The following is a 23475-nucleotide window of genomic DNA, read 5'->3' as shown; positions in this document are numbered from 1 at the left end:
CCCTTTGCCTGCTTTTGAATTAGAATTGGTTTTTGTTGTTTTGAATTTTAGGAGTTCTTTATATATATTCTGAATATTAATGTCTTTATATATAATTTGCAAATATTTTCTTCCATTTCATTTGTTAGTTTTCACTCTTAATAGTATCCTTTGATACGCAGATTTTAATTTTCATGGTCTAATTTGTCTTTATTCTCTTTGTCTTTTGAAAGTTTGATAATAATATGTCTCAGTGCAGATCTCTTTAAGTTCATCTTACTTGAAGTTCGCTGAGCTTCCTGGTTGTTCACACTCATGTCTTTCTTTAAATTTAGGAAAACTTCCACCATTATTTCTTCAAATATTCTTCCTCTTTTTCCCTCTTTTCCTTCTGGGACTCCCATGGTGGGTGTTGGTCTACCTGACTTCCAAAATAATTGCATCAGACAGATTTTTCCAGTGCGACTGTTATTTAGGTGGGAGATAAATTCCTGATACTTCTTACTCCACCATCTTCCCAGAATCTCCTCTAGCTGCCATTTTGAACACATATGTTGTATCCTTCTGCATGTATTTTCAGAAATCTAATTCAAGTTTGCATAAAATTTGTCAATCCTAATGACCGATTGCTAGAGGGGAGCAAATGAGGTGACATAAAAGTATGCGTTTTTAAAATATTTGTAAAATAAGTAAGGTATCTTCTTTCTTTCTCACACTCTTTTAAGAAGCCTGTGAATTTAGAAAATGCAGAAGTAGCTGTGGTATTAGAGTCCTTTCGATTTCTTGTGGTCATCTCTACCTTTTCAACTTGTATTGTTGGGATGGGAGAGACTAAGAGATTTCTCCAAAGGATAAGGATATTTCTTTTTTTTTTTTTTTTTCCTTTAGAAGTCTTTATTAAATCATAAATGTACAACAACTTCTTAATACTACAAGACACTTCAGTTTTTTAAATGTCTCATTATACCATGATCCTAGAAAACAGTTTTAATGTTATCGAAGAAGGGATTCTTCCATCCTCTTACTTGAAAGAAACAAAAAGTTGGGAAACTGTCTCAAAAGCAATTTTTTTTTTTCATTCTTTCCTCCATAGTAAGGTGATGTTCTTAAGTAAACCAATCCATTCACAAATGACTCTGCATCTGTCCTGGTGTCTTCTGCTACCTCACTGCCACAGTCATGGCATGACTGAGAGAAGAGTTTCCTTAAAGTCACTAATTATTTGGATAACCTAAAGCTTCCCTGTTATCTCTGGGCTTTTATCCCCTCTTTATACAGTCAAGTCCATGTAAAATAGGAAGCTAAAGATCCTCTCGTCTATCCATATCCAAGTCCTCCACCACCATAAGCTCCTTTTCCTCCTCCATAACCAGGGCTAACTCCCAAATTGCCACTTTCTGGTCATCCACCACACCTATTATAACCATGACCAAGTCCACCGACCACTTCTTAATCCATCAGATCGTCCTCCAAAGCTACTTCCTCGTCCTGACCCTGGTCCAGCATTTCCATCATTACCAGGAGAATCTCCAAAACCAGCTTTGCCTTCCCTTCCACTCCTAGAACTCTGGACTTGTTGCATTTTAGGTCGAGAAAAGGCCTTTCTTATTTCTGCATGATGGCCATTGATGGTATGGTTTTTCTGCAACACAATCTTATCCACGGGATCATAGTCATCAAAAGTCACAAATCCAAACCCTCTTTTTCTTCCAGACTCTCTATCAGTAATTATCTCAATGGCATCGATTTTTCCATATTTCTCAAAGTAATCTCTAAGATGATGTTCCTCGGTATCTTTAATTCCACCAACAAACAGCTTCTTCACAGTCAGGAAAACCCCTCGCTGTCCAGATTCCTCTCTTGGGACAGCACGTTTGGGGGCAACTGTTTTCCCATCAATAGAATGAGGTCTGGCAGCCATGGCAGCATCCACTTCAGCCATGGACGAAAAGGTGACAAAACCAAACCCTCTTGATCTTTTGCTTGCATGGTCCCTTATGATCTCACAGCTTATAAGCTTTCCCCACTGCTTGTAGTAGTTCCTCAGACTTTCTTCTGTGGTTTGAGAGCTCAAGCGGCCAATAAAGAGTTTACGGAATTGTTCTTGTTCCTTCTTTTTCTTCCAAGAAGTAACAGTTTGGAAGCTTTGCTCAATCTCGGACTCCATCATTTCAGCCATTTTCCTGGTGAGGGAAGGTGAGGGAGATGAGGCAGATCTCTGGGAAAGCTCAGCAACCTGACTGTTCACAATGCTGAGGTAACAAGAAACTAGAACTTAACTCACCCCGGATCTGAGGGGAGAACCTCCACTGCTCCAGGAACACCTTCTAAGAGCACCTTCACAACGACCTGGTGCCACCCTTTGAAATTCTTGAGCACCTTTCAGTTTTCCAGAACAGTCTGATTTGTGAATGCTGGTTCTCCCAGTTCCAATAGCTGTGCTATGACCCACACCTGAGATGAAGGCAACCAGTAACTTGCTGGAGATAGTCAGGACATTTCTTACCAAAGAGACCGGTAAGGAGAACTTCTGTGATGTAAATTGTTAGTACATCAAGAATAGAAAATTACATTTGGTCTATGTATTTAGAGAAGTCTTCTTAGGTTTTTCTTAAGAAACAAATGAACCAATTCCTGTTACAGTTGTATAACACTGTAGAACGTTAATTGTAGAGAGGGCAATTACCCTCTATAGCTACTATTTTGGTTATTCATAAATGTTTCTGAAACATTATGCCAACTTATCAGACAAGTCTACATTCCTAAGCCCACTCATTTCAGGAAACAACCATAGCTTTCTTTTTTTTTTTTTTTCTTTTTACTTGGTTTTTATTTTGTAAGGATTGAAATATAAGCCACCTGGAATTTGCTCCCTTCCATCTCTCCTATATAAATTCAAGTATATAATATTACCCTGATGTGTTCAGTGAAACATGATTAAAATGTTACTTAAAAAGTTAAAACAAGCTAATTTGTAAAACAATAGTACTAAATGGATTAGTCACATGTGTATTGTCATATAATATTAGAATTAAGTATTTCTTGCTGATATCCCTGCCTTAATCAGTTAGCTAGTCCTTAGAGGCTTAGTGAGATTGTATTTAGCCTATTTCCCAAATGTCAATTAAGAAATGGTTTCATTTCCTAGTAAAGGTTCACCCGTGAAATCTCTCTGGCTTGTCCACCTCTGTGAATTATCCGTGTCTCATTTCCTAGTAAAGGTTCACCCGTGAAATCTCTCTGGCTTGTCCACCTCTGTGAAGTATCCGTGTCTCATTTCCTAGTAAAGGTTCACCTGTGAAATCTCTCTGGCTTGTCCACCTTTGTGGATTCTGTGTGTCCCTCCCTCCTCCTCCTCTCCCCACACCTCTCCAGAAACTCTCTTCCTTTCCTCATCCCTAAGACCAAGGCTTTCCAAACATTCCCTGTGTCTTTGTACAATGCACAGTGAGGAAGAAATGATTAAGCAATGACATGTTTGAAAGTCAGCTAAATGCAAGGATTATCATCTATTTAACTCTTTCTTATCTTGATCTGGGAGGGGCTTAATGCTGGACCTATTGTTCTCCTTTTATTGACATTAATGAAGAAATCATAGCATCCAACTGATTTCCAGAGTTGGCTCAAAGTGACCTGCTGAATTGATTCATTTTTTTCCCTCCTTACAACTAGACTGGAGTAATGGAGAGCATGGTATTGTTAGAATAAATACACATGTGCCTATGTGTTTGCATACATAATACAAGCACACCACCTCTGTCCACACTCAAACCAGTGTGTTTAGCCTCTAATAAAAGGATTGAAGGGGCTTGCAGATAGTCTGCTTAAGAGATATACTGCTAGTTTCTGTTCTACTTTCTCAGTGATTAGGAATCCCATCAGTAGCAGTCAGCAGCTTCTCTGTATAAAGCAGACTTTCCAGTTCTAACCTGTACCTTGTAGGCTCAGGTGTTGTCAGAATACATACCTGTCTATAGTAGGTCAGAAGTTTACCTATTTCTTATTTTTCATAGTTAGAAGAATTATTATTAACTTGCATTTTATGAATTAAGAATAAAAACTTCATTTTTAATGTTAACATCATGATGTGTGTCCTTTATTGCCTTCTTCCATAATCATATAATTATAGAGGAACATAAAGTTATACAACGTTTCCTGTCATTGTTTTTGAAAAATCAGGTTATATTGTGTATCTTGCTCTTCTCATTACATGCATGAGGGAAATCCTTCTAAACCTATTACAGATCCAACTTTAATTTATGCCTGGCATTCATTGGTATGACTGCATCAATGTATTCCTCATTCTCTGTTACAGGGCATTCATTAATTTTCTATTTTTTCCCACTACAAACCACACAGTCTTCTAGGAGAGGTAATAGTAACATAGATGCTGAAATTGAACTGCTTGGATTAGAATCCTGTTGACACCACTTACCAACTTTTTGATCTTAGGCAAGTTACTCAACCACTGTCTGCCTCATTTTCCTCCTCTCAAAATGCAAAGAATGAAAGCACTTACCTCCCATATCTCTTGCACAGCAAAGCTGAGCACTTGCCTAACTTTAGGGCAAAAATAATTCAGTTCACCTATCCAGCTCTGTTTGGAAGAAGAGGTCAATGTAAACCTTCAGGCTGTGTCCTTCTTGGGGAGGTGGGCGGGGGCGGGAGTGTGGAGGTAGGATGTGCTTTCCAAGGATCCTCTGGAGGCTAAGAACTCACAGTTGTGTATGTTTGGCATCAAGTGGGGATACCATCCAGATTTCACCCTGTCTTTCCATCCAAGTCTTAACCTCCACATCAGTTCAGTTCAGTTCAGTCACTCAGTCATGTCCGACTCCTTGTAACCCCATGGACTGCAGCACGCCAGGCCTCCCTGTCCATCACCAACTCCTAGAGTTTACTCATACTCATGTCCATTGAGTCTGTGATGCCATCCAACCATCTCATCCTCTATAGTCCCCTTCTCCTCCCGCCTTCAATCTTTCCCAGCATCAGGGTCTTTTCAAATGAGTACTTCACATCAGGTGGCCAAAGGATTGGAGTTTCAGCTTCAACATCAGTCCTTCCAATGAATATTCAGGACTGATTTTCTTTAGGATGGACTGGTTGGATCTCCTTGTAGTCCAAGGGACTCTCAAGAGTCTTCTCTGACACCGCAGTTCAAAAGCATCAATTTTTTGGTGCTCAGCTTTCTTTATAGTCCAACTCTCCCATCCATACATGACTACTGGAAAAACCATAGCCTTGACTAGACAGACCTTTGTTGGCAAAGTAATGTCTCTGCTTTAAACCTCCATATAGATGAGTCGAAAGCCACCCTTCCCCCATCCAGGCCTGCCCGGCCCCAGCAGCTGCTCCCTGCTTGGATTTGGCTTGAGCACTGCAAGCCATCATCTTCCTGAAATCCCATCCAGAAGAAAACTGTCTACTTAGATGTAGCCTCATAGAGATATATTTTTCTGCTTAACGAATTCAAAATAAAGTATATACTTTCAGTGCTGGATAATTCAATCAGAATAGACCATAATAGTTATAAAGTTATGTGACTGATTTTTATAAAATTGTGCAAGACCTAGGATTACTTGTACATGTGCTCATATCACTGGAATAAATTCTTAGTTAAACAAGAAAAAGAACAGTAATGTTTCCTGTGTTGAATTCTGTCTCTTCTGCTCACAGGTCTTTGAGCTGGCATCGCTATTAATGTTACTATATGTCTCTGCTACTTTTCACTGATGTTCATTTGAGAGAGTCTTCTGGATGACAAAAAGCCTGCCCCTGGCCCAGTTCCCAGTGATGATATATTTTAACATTGCTAAAAACTTAGTATTTCTGGCCAGGAGCAGAATGAGTTAGTTAAGGAAGGTTCTAAAATTTTAAAAATACATGAAGCATGAAAAAAAGTGTATTAGTTGCTCAGACATGTCCGACTGCAACCCCCTAGACTATAGCCCACCAAGCTCCTCTGTTCATGGTACTCTCCAGGCAAGAATACTGGAGTGGGTAGCCATTCCCTTCTCCAGAGGATCTTCCTGACCCAGGAATATGAACCTGGGTCTCCCACACTGCAGGCAGATTCTTCACCATCTGAGCCACCAGGGAAGCCCACATTAAGCATATTAATCTTAAATAATGGTTAAGAAAAAAAGTCGTTGTTTAGAGAATTACTGTTTACGGTGTTGTTCTTTTATTTCTACTACTTCAAATTATGTGGCTTTTCCCCCCTGAAAATGAAAGTGAAAGTGAAAGTCGCTTAGTTATGTCTGACTCTTTGCGACTCCATGGACTATCCAGTCCATGGAATTCTCCAGACCAGAATACTGGAGTGGGTAGCCGTTCCCTTCTCCAGGGGATCTTCCCAACCCAGGGATCAAACCCAGGTCTCCTGCATTGCGGACGGATTCTTTACCAGCTGAGCCACAAGGGAAGTCCCTGAAAATTAAAGTAATGCATACTAATTGTAGAGAGTTTGGAAGCTACTAAAGGTTATCACAATTAAGCCATCAGGTGTGGCCATAAAGGAATAGCAGAAGGGAGTTTTTTGGCACGATGGACTCACCCTGTAATTGATTGTTACAGGAATCTATACATGTGTAAAGATTCATAGAAGTCACTTTACTGTGTGATAATTGGAAAACAAAGTTAAACAAAAGTCGACCATCTATCAATGAAATTCCTCCATTTAGCTTTAATCATTTTTAATGTTTTAGTGTAGTTCCTTCTACTATTTCTATTACTACAACTACAGATACATTTCTCTTTTACAAAATTGCTCTTTTATATTTATGTATATACTGATTTTAAATATCTTGCACATTTTTTGGTATCATTAAATATCATTTTGAAGCATTTTCACATGGTTGGATAATATTCTATCATGAGATGTACCTAATTTATTTAACTGTTCTCTTATTGTAGTATATTTCCACAATTGAGTGTGCAACAAAAGTTGTTAATTTAAGAATAAATGGTTAACTTTTGATCCTATTAGAATGATCCTCAGAAGGAAATCCTTTTCTCACCAGGAGCTGCAAAGATCTATTGCTTCTGCAGCCTCAACTCGCGTCGCTTACACAGCCACAGCTGTGGTCCTTCCACCCCCAGAACTCACTGAGGGCTTCCTGGCCTGGGAGTGCTGAGATGCTTCTCTTCTTTCCATCCCACCTGGCCTCCGCCCCTGTCCTCTTCCTCCCTCTGCAGTCTACAAGGCTGCCACCTTTAAGCTAGGCTTCCCTGGTGGCCCAGTGGTTGAGACTCTGCCTTCCAATGCAGGGGATGTGGGTTCGATTACTTGTCTGGGAAATAAGGTCCCACAGACTGTGGAGTATGGCCAAAATTTCTTTGAAAGCTTCAGCTTGAGTTCCCTCATAGAACGTTCTTACTTGAACACCCCATTCCTCTCTTCTTTCACACAGCACCCTCTCTTTTTTTCCTTTTCTCTCACTTCCCACATGTGGTGGTTATATTTTTACACTTACTTGTTTCATGTCAGTCTCTCCCTTAATAATTAGCCTCATGAAGGGTAAGGACCACGTCCATTTTGCTGAATACTGGACACCCAGGCGTAGCACAGTGCCTGCTGGCCAGTGCAGACTGAGTAAATTGTGGCTGGCTGCCTGACAGGCTGAGTGAGCCAGATGAAGGACTGTCATGCTCTAGTAAGATGCAGACCTAATAATGACGAAAATATGTGTGGAGAGCTTACATTCAGACTTTAGTTTTTTTAATTGAATTAACAGTAAGTGGCATTGAGATTAGTAAGTGACTGTCAGTGAATTTAGTTTAACAAAATGCGTTGAGACCCTGTTGCTGTACACTGGACTATTTCATTTTTTATTTATTTATTTTTTTGGAGTGACTATTTTAAAACCTGAGGAAAGGCTTTTTCTCACTTGCAGTTCTTTTCTGTGTTAATTTTATGCCCTACTCCCTACGCCTACTCTCTCTCTCCCCACCTCCCCACACACTTTTTTGTCAATGTCTATCTATATTTTTTAAATTACCATTTGAAGTTCTCACTTTTAAAGAAAAGCTTTACATTTTTTTCTCCCATCAACCACTTTCTCCCTTTTTGCTCTTCTTTTTGTTGTTGCTTTAAAAAAAAAAAAAATCTCTTTCTCTACCCCTGCACACACCCCAAATTATGTCAAAACTCTTAACTTCATTTCTCCTCCTTTGAACTGTTAGAAGATTTGAAAGTTGTAATTGAGTAATTAAATTGGATACTAGGTGAAATTTGGCACAGTAATGTAACTGTGTGTGGGTTTGCTTCTTTTGTTTTTGTTGTTGTCTGTTTGTTTAATAAATCACTTAGTATTTTTTGCCAGGGGAAGCCAGAAGGCTACCATCATTGAAAAGCATAAAATATATTCTACCCAGGGCAAACATTTGGCTGTGGAGGGAGAGTATCCAACATTAAATCACAGAGCCTGTTTCTATCCTTCAGTTCCCTCAATCTTTTACTAATGCTTCCTAGAAAATCTTAACTGTCTAATCCAAAGTGGATCAAAAACCTTAAGTTAAAGGTTTGGATTCCTGCTACTTCCCAAGTAGGTGAATGGACCATTCTCATTCTTGTGATTGTAGAGCCCAGAATAAGCTTGGTATTCATCAAACTGAGTTAATCAGGTTCCTTCTCAAAGGACATCCTATCCACCTAGATAAGACCAAGGAAAGGAGAAAAGATCACTCTGATTTCCAGTGAGAATCAGAAGATAACAAAAAAGACCATGAACATCATTTCTACTGAGGATTTTTCCCCCTCAAAATGAGAGGGGAAAAAAAAACGAGGTGAATATATAGACACCTTTAGAAATTTCACTTTCACTTCAAAGTGACTAGGAAATCAAATGGCTAGAAATGTTAAATCCCAGTTAACCCTTAAAGATAAGATAATTGAATACTCTGCAAATGAAAAATATGGCATCGGGATATTTTTCAGATAATCAAAAAAACTTTTATCTTTCTGGTATATCACTGTGGTATATCACTATGGCTAGAAAATGCAGTTTCCCAGCTGTCTTATCAATGTTCTAACTGATTCAGGAACTATCCCAATAAAACAGCATCCTAATTAACATAGCTCAGGTGGGTGTGAATAGCAGCTTTAATCCTCAGAGCAGTAGCTGTTGCATAAGTGGCAGTGGGGAGAGCCGTGTCAACAGGATTCAAAACTTGGATTAAGGGTCGCAAGTCCACTCTTTTACTGCTTTCCTTAAGACACATGATTTAAAAAAAAGAAAATTAGTTTCGTATTAGACTGTTTTTAAAAGCAAATAAACTTTCCTGAGTTTGGTAGCTTTTCTTCCTGGTATCTGGAACTATGCCCTCATTTATTATGATTTATTCTGGTGGCTCAGTGGTAAAGAAGCTACGTGCCAATGTAGGAGATACAGGTTCAATCCCTGGGTCGGGAAGATCCTCTGGAGAAGAAAATGCAACCCACTCCAGTGTTCTTGCCTGGGAAGTCCCATGGACAGAAGAAGCCTGGTGGGCTACTGTCTGGAGGGTTGCAAAAGAGTCGGACACAATTTAGCAACTAAACAACAATTCAAAATAGCATATATTAAAGCGGTAATTAAAGTATAGATGATCAATAAAGCTAAACATACGGGCTGTGCTAAACTTTGTATCGTGTTCTGAGAAATCAGTCCAGTTGTTGTCTTTTATTAGTGGTTGGAAGTAATTTAGAAATATTTTCATTAAAATCTGGTTGACACTGACGATATTATTCTAAGAAACAATGGAGGGACAGAGGATAAATCTCCTTTGGCTTCTGTGTGGTTTTCATTGGTTCTCTCTGAAATGTGATGGATAAAATCACAGAGATCCATATCTATTTCTATGTGCTTCAGTCTGATGTGGGTATGGGGCAAAATTTAGAAGACCTTGGATTTTTAAAACTGAAACTAAATATAGTATTTACTAAGCGGAAGGTTAAGCAAAATCAATGTTTGCATTCTAGACAAATGTTCTAATTAACAATCCCTTCTCCCCACTCCATATCTTCTTGGCTGATTTTATTATAAAATACATTCTCACACCCATTGCCACCAAATGTCTAATTTTTTCCCTTGAACAAGACTAAAAACTCCACCACTGTTAGAGGAGAAGAAAGTATTAGTCCTGATCCTAACAGAGCTACTTTAGGGAAGAAAACACACAAACACACTCACATACACAAACCCTTGGTAGGATGCTAATCAGGCCTATTCAGAAAAGCCCTAATTAATGTAATTAAAATCTGTCAGATCAGACTGATTAGCCTGATTCTCAAGCCAGAGTAGAGGGAGTAGAGTTCCTGGAGGGGTGTGGAGGGGAAGCAGGCACCGCCAACGTGGGGTTAGTTTTCAGTAGAAGGAGGTGGTTGGTCTCCAAGGTGATCAAAGCAACTTGTCTTTCATTTCCATGGAATAAGGACAGTGGGCTCCTGGCCGCAGATCTAGTTTCCTGTGTCTCTAGTTCCTGGCATGTCCTGAGCCTTTCAGGTGGGAGAAGCAGATCCTTTCTGGGCTGTGATGGAAGGCAATGGAAAAGGCTGTTTGTCTTCTCTCTTTGACAGCTAGAATACAAACATGTGAAGCATTTTTCATCTCCTGGCAATCCCCTGTTGCAGTCTTTGGCCATGACCACTGACACTCCAGCAGGAAGGAGACAAAGGCCATGTCATGTGATCGTCCCGATAGGGCTGTTGACTCAGGCCTCTTTTGCAAAGAGAGCCACATTCTAGGGGGAGAGCCGCTCTGCACTGCTCTGCTCCAAGCAGCTCCTTCCGAGTCCGCAGGAGTGTTCCAGGCTGATTGAGTGGAAAAGTGAGTATTTCATCAGCAACAGGAGAGAGGCTGAGTGTAGCCAAATTAAATTAAAGAAGAACGAAGGACAAGTAAATAGAGGGTTAGGAAATTCTGAGCTTCTAATTGTTTCCTGAGAATATATTCTTTCCTCTGGAGGGAAAATGGCATTCTTCCTAATAAGAGTTTTCCTGAAGCTTCAAGTAAGATCATCATAGGTATTTTTCAATTTTTTATTGATTAAGGAGTTTGAAAAGCAAGACACATTGAAAGATTCATGATCACATAGGAAGTGACCTATATGATCTTTCCTGGTTTCTTAAACTAGTAAGTACAGAGAACCAGATGTCTTGGGTCTTCATAATTCTTTATACACATTGCATCTATTTTCATTTCTCTGCTAATACCTGTATCAGAAATACTAGGAAAGGAAAGAAGAATAACTAGTGGAAGTGAGGGAAGAATTTGGAGTCTTTATTCGTTTCCTTTATCATAAGTACTACTTGTAGTATACACTTCGTTTTTAGTCACAATTTATGCAGTTTCTTTAGTTTTGAGGACAGTGAGAGAAGTAGTTACTTTGGGTTTTATTAGCATGATACATTTTAAAAATAGTCTTTCACTTCCACCAAAGAAATAGGTCTTTGAATAGTGCACATCTTCTAGTCATTGTGTGTGGCATAGCTGATCACACAAGAGTAGGATATAAAGAGGTAAATCTTTATTATGAGACATTCATTTGGACTTCCCAAGGGGAAAATGTGTCTTAGGGTGGCCACTTCTTTCATCCTTATCTTCAGAGTTATGTTTCACTAGAACTTCTCATAATAGTTGCACCAAGGGAATAAGATTTACATGGACTTTCACTAAAATTGTTAAGACTAATAAGAAAACTATTTATAGTAATGGAGAGAGTAAGGGCCAGGAGTTGAGAACCTATATAGTTGTCAGTTTTCGTTGTTGATTAGCCAAGTGTGAGCAAATCCCATTCCTCTCTGATCCTTGGCTTCCTTGGAGCTAAAACTAGGAGCTGGCTAGGAGAACTGCACAGTTCTAAAAGTCTGGGACGAATAGTAGTGGTGAGAGTGGGCACCTTTGTCTTGTTCCTGATTTTAGGGGAAATGCTTTCAATTTTTCACCATTGAGGATAAACAAACTCAGAGGGAGAGTCTTTCTTTTTTTTAGCTGTAAAACTTCAGATTTGGCACTTCTTTTTTTTTTTTTTTTAAGTCTTTATTGAATTTGTTACAATATTGCTTCTGTTTCATGTTTTGGTTTTTTGGCAGTAAGGCATGTGGAATCTAGGGGATTGAACCCACACCCCCTGCACTGGAAGGCGAAGTCTTAACCACTGTGCCACCAGGGGAGTCCAGATTTGGCACTTCTTAAACAGCTTATGCCAGAAATTCTAAAATGTAGTGGCAAATAATAAATGGGTATTATGCCTTTGTTTATATTTTGTTTGGTCTGAAAAACTAGAATTTGGAAAATGCCTCTCCCTCTTCCAGACTTCTGATGGCACAGGTTCTGCATCTCTCAAAAACAACATCTCTGGAAGAAGCAATGCATGAGTGGACATGGGCAGGACTAGGGCACTCAGAACTGACCACACTGTGTTATCCTGATGTCAGCAGCTTAGCTCTCTGTTCACAGCCATACTGATCAGGCTAGACCAAGCCTATGGCTGACTTAGCCCCTTCTTCTCGAAATTTCACAATTTTATGGCTCTTCTGGTTGCACTGATATCCTTGAAAGACAGCTCAGTTAGTTAGTGAACCTGCAGTAAAGTGTGGCTGCCTGGTCAGCACAGGGTCTTATCAGGAGGGAAATGCGTTTTATGGAATACTGAAGGCCAGAAAGGCAAGGGAATGCTTTTCTCTCCTACCTTGGTGTTACTTTTGTCTTGCTTCAGAGTTAACCTTTTCCATGCCTTAGTATATTAGAGTTTTGTGGGGTTTTCCCCCAAAAAAACATGAGAGAAAAGCTTTCTCCAACTCTATATTAGCACTTTTGGAGGCAGGCAGCAGAGTACAAGGAAGCGGAAGTGGGGGCAGCGGTGAGCTGTAAAGACTGATTGTAGAAAGCAAACAGCTTGCTGCCCCCAAAGCCCATTATGCTGCTACTGTTTCTACAGACAAGAACCTGGGAACAACTGTTGAAATCTATAACCTCCTTTTACCAACAACCGTTAGGTGACTGACCAAATTTTATGCATCTAATTTCCAGATGGGTTTATCTTCCATGTATCTGTTAGTAAATAAACACTTCCTTTACCCCCCAGCCCCCCCGAGTCTGAAGCCCTGGCCTTCACTTTGTCTCCTGGCTACCTCTCCTCCCTACTCCCCACCCCTTCAAGTTTTGGCCAAAGTAACTTTCCAGACATACTTCCCGCAATTCTGCAGGAGGCCTTTGTTTCACTCAGAGTAGATGGGAGAAAGGCTTGTGTTCTTCCCTTCCTTTCTACCTCTGCACTCCAGCCGCGGCTGCTGGGAGTTCACCCTGGTGCCACCATTCCCCATGATGATTTTTGAGGCTCAGCTCAGATGACACCTTCCCCTGGACACCCACGCTTGATTGCTCTTTCCTCTCTGCATTTCCTGCATCACTTTCGTGGCATCTATCACAGCCCGCTTAGGACTGTATGCAAGTGTGCACACACACATGCGCAGCACCATGCCAAACAGGAAGCGCCTGGCAACAAGGTCCTAATTTATTTGAGCATCTTTCTCAGTACCTGGTGCCATGTCTGCGATAACTGTCTGCTGAGCGAATGAATATAGGAAAGGATGATGATGATGATGATGATGATGATGATGATGCCTTTGCCCTTCAATTCAATTAGGTCCCTTCTTTTCCTGATTCTCTGTTTCTCGTCTTTTTGGCCTTGATAACGGAAATTGAGGTGATCAGGAATTTCAAACACATAACTTCCCTACAACCCCACCTCTACCCCCACTAAATTTTATGCTGCTTCTTTAGTTCTCCAAATGCAAAATAATAAATTATTTGCAATTCCAAACTGTTAAGATTTGGTGGAGAGGAAGGTAGTGAATAAGGAGCGCGCGGGTACTAGTCTTAGCTCTGAGGCTGGTGTGATGTGAATTTGGAGAAGTCACCTAATCTTATTGGGCCTCTGTTTCTGCTTCTATAAAATGAGGGGACTGCACTGACACAAAGTGATTCTCCAACATGGGCCTTGGACCCTTAGGTTGCATCCCCAATCAGATTTCTGCCTTTATCTAGAAGAAATTTGCTCAGAGCACGGTATGATTTCAATAGGCTTAATAAAAGAAAAAAAGCTAATTAGTGGTAGCTCCACTACTGGAAAAAAAGGAGTTTGGATATTGTTACACTATACTACATTATCTATAAGGTTCCATGCGTGTGTGCGAGCTCAGTTGCTTCAGCTGTTTCCAGCTGTTTGCAACTTGATGGACTGTAGCCAGCCAGGCTCCTCTGTCCATGGGATTCTTCAGGCAAGAATACTGGAGTGGATTACCATTTCCTTCTCCAGGGGATCTTCCCCACTCAGGGAATGAACCTGCATCTCCTGCTTTGCAGGCAGATTCTTTACCCACTGGGCCACCTGGGACGCCCACAAGGTTCCATACAGAATTCTAAAATTGTGTGATTTTAAGAGAGCATGAGGAAAGTTTTACTAAAATTAAAATGAAAGCTTAAAAGAGAATTATTACATATAGGAATTTTTAAACCAGAATTATTTATGGTACTTTAGTATATAAAATGTTGCAGTTCTTTCTAAATTAAAAGCAATTATCAATATTTTGCCAAAACAGATGAGATTTTTTGAAAATAGTGAGTTGTCTTCTTTCCAGGCTTGCTAGGTTTTCTCCCTTCATCCATTTCACCTACCAAGACAAAACTTCCCTCCCTACGGAAGGCTCAGTATGGAATTGCTCGTTTTGTGTGATAAATTTCTTACAGAGTTAGACTTTCTACAATATATGAGTCCGTTCTTAGGTGGATTTTGGTCATTCATCCTTTCTCTTTTCTTGAGGTGTATATAAAGCAAAGCAGTTTAACTCATACCTAAGCTACTGAAAGAAACATTACTCCAAATTTACAAGTAGTGGAAAACATTTTAAAAAGACGTGTATTAAGGAAAAAATTGTATACTTTTAATTCTTATAATCCAATGATAAATTGTACTTAGGAAAAAAATATAAATATATAGTTGGAAAAGGACACTCATACAATCTTTACATCTGTTTGAATGGTTTTGCTGCTATATCTATAGTGTTGTATCGGTTTTCTAAAACAAAACAAAACTTTTTTCTGGAAAATTCAGACTTCATCTGTCAAAAGACCACAGTGTTAACCATTCAGTTTGTTTATTTTTTGCCTTTAAAACCTTTAGGCCCAACTGAAAAGAAACTTAAGAAAGGTCAGAAAGCAAAAATGTCTTCTTGATTTTACCTAGGAGTAAAAAGCATGGTAACAAGAAAATGTGACATGTAATATGGCCCTTGTTAATCGTTAACTCTTTGAGTTGAACCTAGCTCCTTAAACAAACATAACCAGGGTGGGATGGGTCCTCTTTCCCCTGTAGACCCAGGCTTAGGGACTAAGCCTGAGGACTGAGGAGGCCTCTTCCCCAAATTTAGAGAGTAGTCTCTCTGCAGGAGGGCTTTCACTGTCTCTTCAAACAGGAAGGGAAGGAGTCATGTTTCTTCAACTGCTATTTTCACATAAAGAAGACAGAGAAGGGGGACTGGTTTTGTAAATGTCTTTCAGATCAGAGGGTAGCTGACCTGGCTTTCTCAGCTGTTATTCTGCTTGTTTAAATGACCCGTTGTCTGAACAGGTGTGTGGTACAGCAAAGGGTTGCTTAGGATAGCTGGCATAACTTTCTTTTCAGGCTAGAAGTAGACCACAACACGGCTTGTCCAGGAAGATTCTGGAGTCTGAACTCTTGAAGGGGGAAATGATGCTGAAACCTGAATTTTCTTTATAGAAGGCAAAAATTATTTTTGAAGAGGTGAGTGGATGGTCTGTGATGGTTATACTGTATTTGGGGAATGATATTGCCTTTAAGTTTTTTTTCCATATATAAATTGGATAATTAAGATTTACATTTTTTTAAAAAAATTAACATTATGCTAAGTGAAATAATCAGACACAAATGGACAAATGTATGATTCTAGTTACCTGAGTTACCTGAAATAGTTCGATTTTTAGAGACATTAAGTAGAATACAGGTTACAAAGGACTGGAGGTGGGGAGAAATGCAGAGTTGGTGTTTAGTGGGTTTGGAGATCATGAAAAAGTTCTGGAGATGGAGAGCAGTGAAGGTTGCATACCAGCGTCAAAGTGCCTAGTACCACTGTACACTTACAGATGGTTAAAATGGTAAATATTGTGCATCTTTTGCCCAATTTTTTAAAAATAGGCAATCATAAGTATTGTTCAAAGACATTTTTATTATAAGACTTACCAAAGGGAGTCTGGAGAAGTTTGGTTCAGGTGACATGGAGATTAACATGACTAAGACATAAGTTGCTTGGTTTTGTTTTTTAAGTGAACTGAGTCTTTGGGTAATTTTTTTTTTCTGTTTTGTGAAAGCTTTTCCACATCCTGTGTGTTAAAGGCATGGTCACCTTGAATTTCTAGTTAATAGATGCCTTTTTATCTCTTTTAGGCTTTCTGTGCTTTACATTTAATTAACAGTTCTAAAAATAATTATCATCTTGATGTTAATATTTACCTCATCAGACTGTCACAGTAAAATACCCAGCGTGTTAAATTCAATAGTTACTTTGGATCCTTCGTTATGTCCTGGTTGTTAGTCGTTGATGATGATTTGGTGGGATGACAGATTTACATCCAGACATCTAACTAGGTGTATTTAAATCATATAACATTAAAAATTCATGGTGATCATCCAGAAGTTATTAAAACTTAAAGACTAGAACATATTATTATTTCCTACAACTTTACTCCTTAAAGTTCTTGTTTAGAGTGAAATTTTATTTTAATTAAACTTGAGTTTTAGAATAAATGTATTCCTTATTTTCTTCAATTTAGGCAAACTGGACCCAGTTTCACTTCCTGCCTCCCCTGGTGATTTTATTTCCACCAGTTTTAAGAGCATGGAGGCTCCCTTCTTCTCTCCTCTCCCTCTCTCCCCAAGAAGAAAAGATTTTCTGCAGTCTAGGATCAAATAATCTAATTAAATTTGTAGTCAAAACATCTTTGAACCTGAAAGAAGTAAGATCTCTTACTAAAAACTAGAACAATCGAAAATTAAGGCAGCCAAATGAGATGAAGCAGAAATACTAAGTCATAAGTAATTTCTTTTGAGTAGCAGTCTCCTCTTTACATGTGTTTTTTTTTCCCCTGCACTGCATTTACAATTAAAAAAAAAAGAAAACACTGTTGCAATCCAGATTATAAATATATATTCTCTTCTATTGTGTCCTGATTCCTTTATAAATATACCTTTTATTAGCACCGAAGGATGCTGACAAAACTTTAAAAGTACTCTAAAATTTTGCTCTAAAGAGGCTTGCTTGTTTTCACTGAGGCCTAGCTCTTGAGTAAAAGGGTTGAAGTTAAAATTGGGTTCCCTGAACTGAGAGAGGCTTCCTGAATAAAAGTGTCTTGGCTAATGTCCTTTTTTATGGTTTATTTTAGCAGTAGCACTGGGCCTCCCCCAAATGTTTACAGTCCCCTGTTTGGGTAGAAAGTTCAAGCCTCGGAGCATCCTTAGCCCCTGGTTTACAGAGTGGTGGGGTAGTTTGAATGAGTGTCTAGAGTACAAAGGTTATGAACTACTTGTAACAACTTCCAGAATAAAAGCCCCTCTGGGGTTTCACTGCAGAGCTTGATCATTGGGTTGGTCTCTTTTTTTTCATGGAGACTAAACTCTTGGATCATAGGTCACCTGCTGGAAGCATCAGTCTGCCTACTGCTTTTGTTGAACCAGCCGACCCCAAGACTGATAGTGTCTGAGGTGGCTGTCATTATTCAATTGAAGCAGACAAATAGAGAACAAGATCATCTAAAGTTTTTGCACAAACAATTATGTATAGAGAAAACTGAAGGAAGATACACACTCAGATATTTTACAGAGAAGGGTTTTAAAATGCTTTTTTGCTTTAAGTAAGGGAATGCCTCTTAATTCTTCTCATAAATATTTTAAAATCTTTTGTGTGTATGCCTGGTCATAGTTTTGCTCTAGATTGAACATCAAATTGCTACTTGTTCCTTTCTGTCTGTCTTACTGTCTCTCAGTTAAAACTAAGTCTGAATTGTGGGAATGGGAGGGGAGTGTGTCTTTGGTAATACTCGGTTTCCTTTCAAGATACTCTTCCAAGAACCTCTCAAGTATTTAAAAGACTGTTAGGTGGGTAATAAGCATAGCTCTTCAACTTCTGTGCTTTGCAAACCAATATATGAAAGACTTGTACATTTCAGCCTAAGAAGATCAGTGTCAGATAAATATATAAGCTTTAAGAAGATAAGGACTATGTGCATTTTAACTTTTTCAGATAGAGCTAAGAATAGCTACATGTGGCTTAATCAGTTATTTTATGGTAATTGTAATGAATCATAGCTGTACTTTCTGAAGAGAAAGGAGAGAGAAGCTTAATTTAATGCTTTTCAAACTTTTCTATGCCAAGAAAAGGTGTACATTTCTTTTGTCTTTATGGGATGAATGTATATGTGTTCCTTCATAAGCAGAGACACACTACTTCCTGATCTTTTGACAGAGAGGACATATATTTTGAATTTGTAGTAAAGATAGGGTTTTGACCTTTCTATACACACCATTTTACTTAAGATATCACTACCATAAATATTGGCACATAGTTTACACCCTTGAAACAAAATATGTTGAAATGATCCATACTGCTATTGGATTTGTGACCTGGGTTTCATCAACTAATCAGCACTTCTCAGTGTGATCTGTCCTGGATGATCTGAGCCAAGAAAGGAAACCATTCATACCCAGCAAGTCTCCGCCAGGGGCTTCCCAACAATTAATGTGTTAGGACTTGGTTCACCACACCCAGACTGCTCACCCTCCCTTCAGTGTGGGTAACTTTGCAGAAGGGGTTGTCGTGAAGGATTACTCTTCCCACTCAACACTTCTTGGTTCAAAACACGCCATGGAGTTTGGACCCAAGACTGTTCAACAATTATAAATCACTGCCAGTTAAATTTTCCTAGTACTTTGGCTGGTAGGAGACTGGGTGGACAGCCTTAAGTATATATCCAGTAATACCCTACTCTGCAGTTTGCTGAAATAACAAGAAGACTTAGTTTCAGAAGGATATTTCTTTTTCTTTCATTTAGTTATATTTGTGTGAACAAAATGCTGTCATTATATTGGGAAGATACATACATACCCTGCATTACTATATATATGAGACGTATTACTAATATGGTTAGCAACCTGATTCACAATTATACCTAGTTGTCTGTACATCTCTTATGTTTTATTTACTTGTAAGAACATTTTAAGTGGAAAATATTTGTCATTTGAATGTCTGAAACTTTTTTTAAAAAAAGAAATATGTGTCCCTGTGAAAAGCCTGCAGGTTAGATTATCAGCACAGCTAATACTTCAGAGATCTGTGTCTCCCTTATTTGCCAATATCTATTTGTTGAGTGTTGCAAGAGTTTGCTAATTAAACAATTCACAAGGTGTTTTGAGCAGTGCTTGTGGACATTTCGCCAATTAGACAATTTATTGCTGCAGTTGAAAAAAGTTAGTTGGTGTTTATTAACTAACTTTCTTGCCATGTTTATGGAGAGGCATGAGTGCAACTTCTGGCCCCTGACTCAATTTTTAAAGGGCTCATAGTCATTATTGACACTTTAGTTGCCAAGGTGCTTGTTATTATTCCAAGACACAGCCATCACTTTGCTGAATTTGCAAATTTAAGTTAAGTAATAAGACTCTAGGCCTAATAAAATGAAAGTTGTATATATGTGAAGAGGATAGGGTGAGAGTTTCATTCTTAAAACAGGCATCACATTTTTCACTCAAGGAAACTCATTTAAAAAACTCATTGTTATAAAAAGGTAGAAATTGAGGTGTTTAAGATAAAAAGAAAACCTTTTCAAGCTAAGAATTTCCATATCATAATTCTTAACAGATGAAGCTACAAAACACTTCTATTTCATTAGGTAAGTGCAAACTTTCATCACCAGCTCTTTGTTGTCACAGCCCAGCAGAATTTAGGGTGCTGACTTCCTACTCTGATGCGCATTGAGCACTCAGCAGAAAAGTGGAGGAAGCACAGGGCATATGAACTGGGACCCACAGACCCCTAAGTAGGTAAGGAAAGGCAAGTTCTGGTCTCTCCACCTTCCTGCCACCTCTCCTGGGCAGGTGACTGAACTCTAACTAATTTGACCATTCCTAAAATGCAGTTAGTCAGAATATTAATCCAGCCTTGACAAAAGTGGAAAAATTGCCTCACTCACCAGATCCAGTATCTAACCTCCACGGTGTATGCACTTGCTTAGGCTTGAATCCCTTAGACCCAATAGCCTGTTTCATCAGCTGTACATGAACCGCTCAGAAGCAACGAGAGAGGCTCCTGAGAGGAAGTGGGCTTGAGTCTATTTGCCCTTTGTTGTGGTCAGTAGAGGAACTACTTGTACTTTTTAATTACAAGGGTGGGACCAGAGTCTTCTTAATTGCAATTTGAGCTATAATGTAAAGCATTTAAAAGAAGAACTAAAAAAAAAAGAAATTCATTTATGTTCTCTCCTTCTTGCAATCCCTGGCCTTTTCTTTGAATGACTTCTCATTTTACGTGTTTTACTTAACCCCTCCACCAGAATATATTCAGCTTTCTCATCTCTGAATATGTTTCTGAAGCTGCAACACTGCTTGTGTTGCTTATTAACTTGAGAAGGTGCCCAAATCATGCAAAGCCCTGGCTGGTGAGGATGCAGAAATGCTGGGTGTGCCCTTTGTTTTTGGACTGGAGACTCAAAAGTGCACACAAAATATGAATTCAGCCGTGCACGTTTAGAATAGCCAGAAAGGGTTCATCAAAAATTGCAGACAGCTGCTTGTGCTAAGTAGGATTTATCCTTAGAACTAGACAAGGAAATTTGTATTTCCTGTTTTAATTAGAAGGGACTTTCACAACATAAGAATAAAAGGCATGGTTTGCCCCAGAGACACACATCTGCTTTATATAAAAATAAATGCATTATAAGTGTGAGAAATTGCTTGAAGATGGCCATAATATTGAGAATATGCTGTGTATTTACTTTATAGCCATCTGAGGTTTTCTTTTCCAGTAAGGTTAAGAACCTCAAGAATTTTTATGAGTGGTGTAGAGAAAAGCATGTTCAAGTACTCTTGTTAAAGTTATATTTGCACAGAAAGGTGAAAAGAAGCTTTTTACCTCATACACCTGCCAAATATATCCACATAAGTGCAGCTTTTTCTTGTAGTCATGAGAGGAGGCAGTGTTCCTCAATTTTTCACCACAGTTGTTGGTTTGAGGTGCATACTGAATAGAGTATAAGTTGATAAGAATGCATGTGTGTATGTGTTCTGAGTTTGTAGGATAATTTACTGGTTTACTGCACAATGTTGATTTTTCTTTATAATAAATCAGCTCTCCATATATCTATGCCAAATTCACTGTGTGTCAAAGAAAAACATGTCAAAGACCATTTAAAATCACTTGGAGTGATAGGGTTCCTACCAGAACCATAAATCATCTTTTAAAATGAAACAATATAACAATCATTCGACCATTGGTTCTTGCCTTATATAAAACCCAGTTTTTGTTACCATGCTTCTCTTGCTCTAAGAAAATGTGACATTTCTTAATTTGGTTTCTTCTTAAATAGACAAGGAGATGTGAAGTGCAGAGGTTGCTGAAGCCCAGGATGACCCCAGTTTGGTGCCTGGGAGGGTTCTCACAGCCCTCTGCCAACTCCATCCTTTGAGTGGTGCAGCTGTGGTCCATGCACAGGCGCTTGCGGTAAGCTCCTCCCATAGTCACCCATCAGCCATGGGCCAGAGTCTTCTTTCATGTGAGTCTCTTCCCCTGTTTCTTGCTGCAGTTTTACCCCAGCCCCAATTCAAAACCAAAAATACAGTGAAATATAGTTAAGTCAGAAAATAAGGAGAATTCATAGTTCAGCTATTGCTGTTAAAAGTAGGTAGAGCATGAGGCAAATGAACCTGTGATCTTCCTCTCTTGCCCCATGCTAGTTCCTCTTTGGGCAACAGCCCTTCTGGGTTATACAGGTTTATGTTCTTAAACTGCCTTGTGACTTTTCCTCACCTCGGCCCCTCCTTACATGACATACCATCCTGCAGCAATGTCTGGCAAAAGTTCTTTTCCACTCTCAGATACTTCTTGGAATGGCCTCAGGGCAAGCGGTCCTGACGTCTGCTTCTGCTTCAGCATTCTCACAGGAGTAGCTGGCATCTCTCTCTAACTTCACCTTCATCGTGTCAGTGACCCTGGTCAAGAGATCACTGTGCTTAACGATCACTTAATGAACCAAATTTAAATGTGTAGCATTCAATTTCTCCATCCATTCATTCAATAATCTTTGTCAAACAAATATTTGTTGAGGACATACCAGTAGTACCAAGCTTAATTCTGAGTGCTAAGGACTATAGGTAAAAAGACAAAAAATGAAAACAAAAAATATGTTCTGTAATCTTAATGGGGATTACATTCTAGTGGGAGAGACAGATAAATCAATAAGCAAGCAAATTAATTAATGCAATTTCAGGTTTTGATGAGCAATAGTGATCATCATAGTAGAATTAAAACAAGGTAAATCCCCAGAGGATGATGGGTTATGGTGCTATTTTATATAAAGGTAGATAAGAAAGGTCTCTCTGAAGAGGTGGCATTTGAGTATAGACTGTAATGAAATGAGTGAGCAAATCCATATAAGATCTGGTGAGAAAATAGTACAGAATCAAGGTGAGAATGATTTTGTTTGTTAGAGAAACAGCAAAAAGACAGTGTGGCTAGAGCCTGGAGAACCAATGGGAGCATGAAAGGAGATGCGATTTGAGAACTAGAACCTGGAAGTTCTTGAATACCATGGTAAGTAAGTAGTTTAATTTCATTCTAAGGATGATGGAAAGCCCTTGGCAGGTTTTATCTTTGGAATGATGTGACCTGATTTATGCTTTAACCGGCACTCTGAATGTTGGGTAAAGAATGGATGGTGGAGGACAAGTCAGAGAGACTACCAGCTAGTAGACTCTTTCACAGTCTAGGCAAGAGATGATAGTGTCTGGGGCTAGAATAGTTCTGGTAGAGATGATGAGATGTGGTTGGAGGACTTGGGATATGTATAGAACGTAGAGCTAGTAAGACTTGATGATGGACAGGATGTAGGGGAAGGAACAGAGAGAAATAGGGAAGCATAAACAATTGATTATTCCTAAGTTTGAAAGGTGAGTGGAGGTACCTTTCACTGAGATTGGAAGACAAGAGAGAAGAGTAATCTTGGGAGGAGAAATTCTATTCTATTTTGGATTGTTAAGATGGAAATTTCCATAAAACATCCAAATAAAGATGTCAAGTAGGTTGCTGGTTATAGAGATCTAAAATTGGGCATTCTCAGCCTATAGATAATTATTTAAATCTAAGCATTAGATGCTTCAGCTGAACCCTAGTTCACTCTACCTCTTGAAGGAGGTAGATGAGAATTCAACAAAGAAGGCTAGAAGCAG

The 23475-nt window shown here is 39.0% G+C and overlaps 1 pseudogene; it reads right to left on the bottom strand.

The window, feature by feature from the left end:
• Nucleotides 1-1289: 1289 nt before the first annotated feature.
• Nucleotides 1290-22226, bottom strand: LOC110136309 (heterogeneous nuclear ribonucleoproteins A2/B1-like; annotated as a pseudogene).
• Between the last annotated feature and the right edge of the window lie 1249 nt (nt 22227-23475).

The sequence above is a fragment of the Odocoileus virginianus genome, chromosome 19, assembly GCF_023699985.2.
Source record: "Odocoileus virginianus isolate 20LAN1187 ecotype Illinois chromosome 19, Ovbor_1.2, whole genome shotgun sequence".
Classification (NCBI taxonomy): domain Eukaryota; kingdom Metazoa; phylum Chordata; class Mammalia; order Artiodactyla; family Cervidae; genus Odocoileus; species Odocoileus virginianus.
This window is presented reverse-complemented; position numbering and strand designations above follow the sequence as displayed.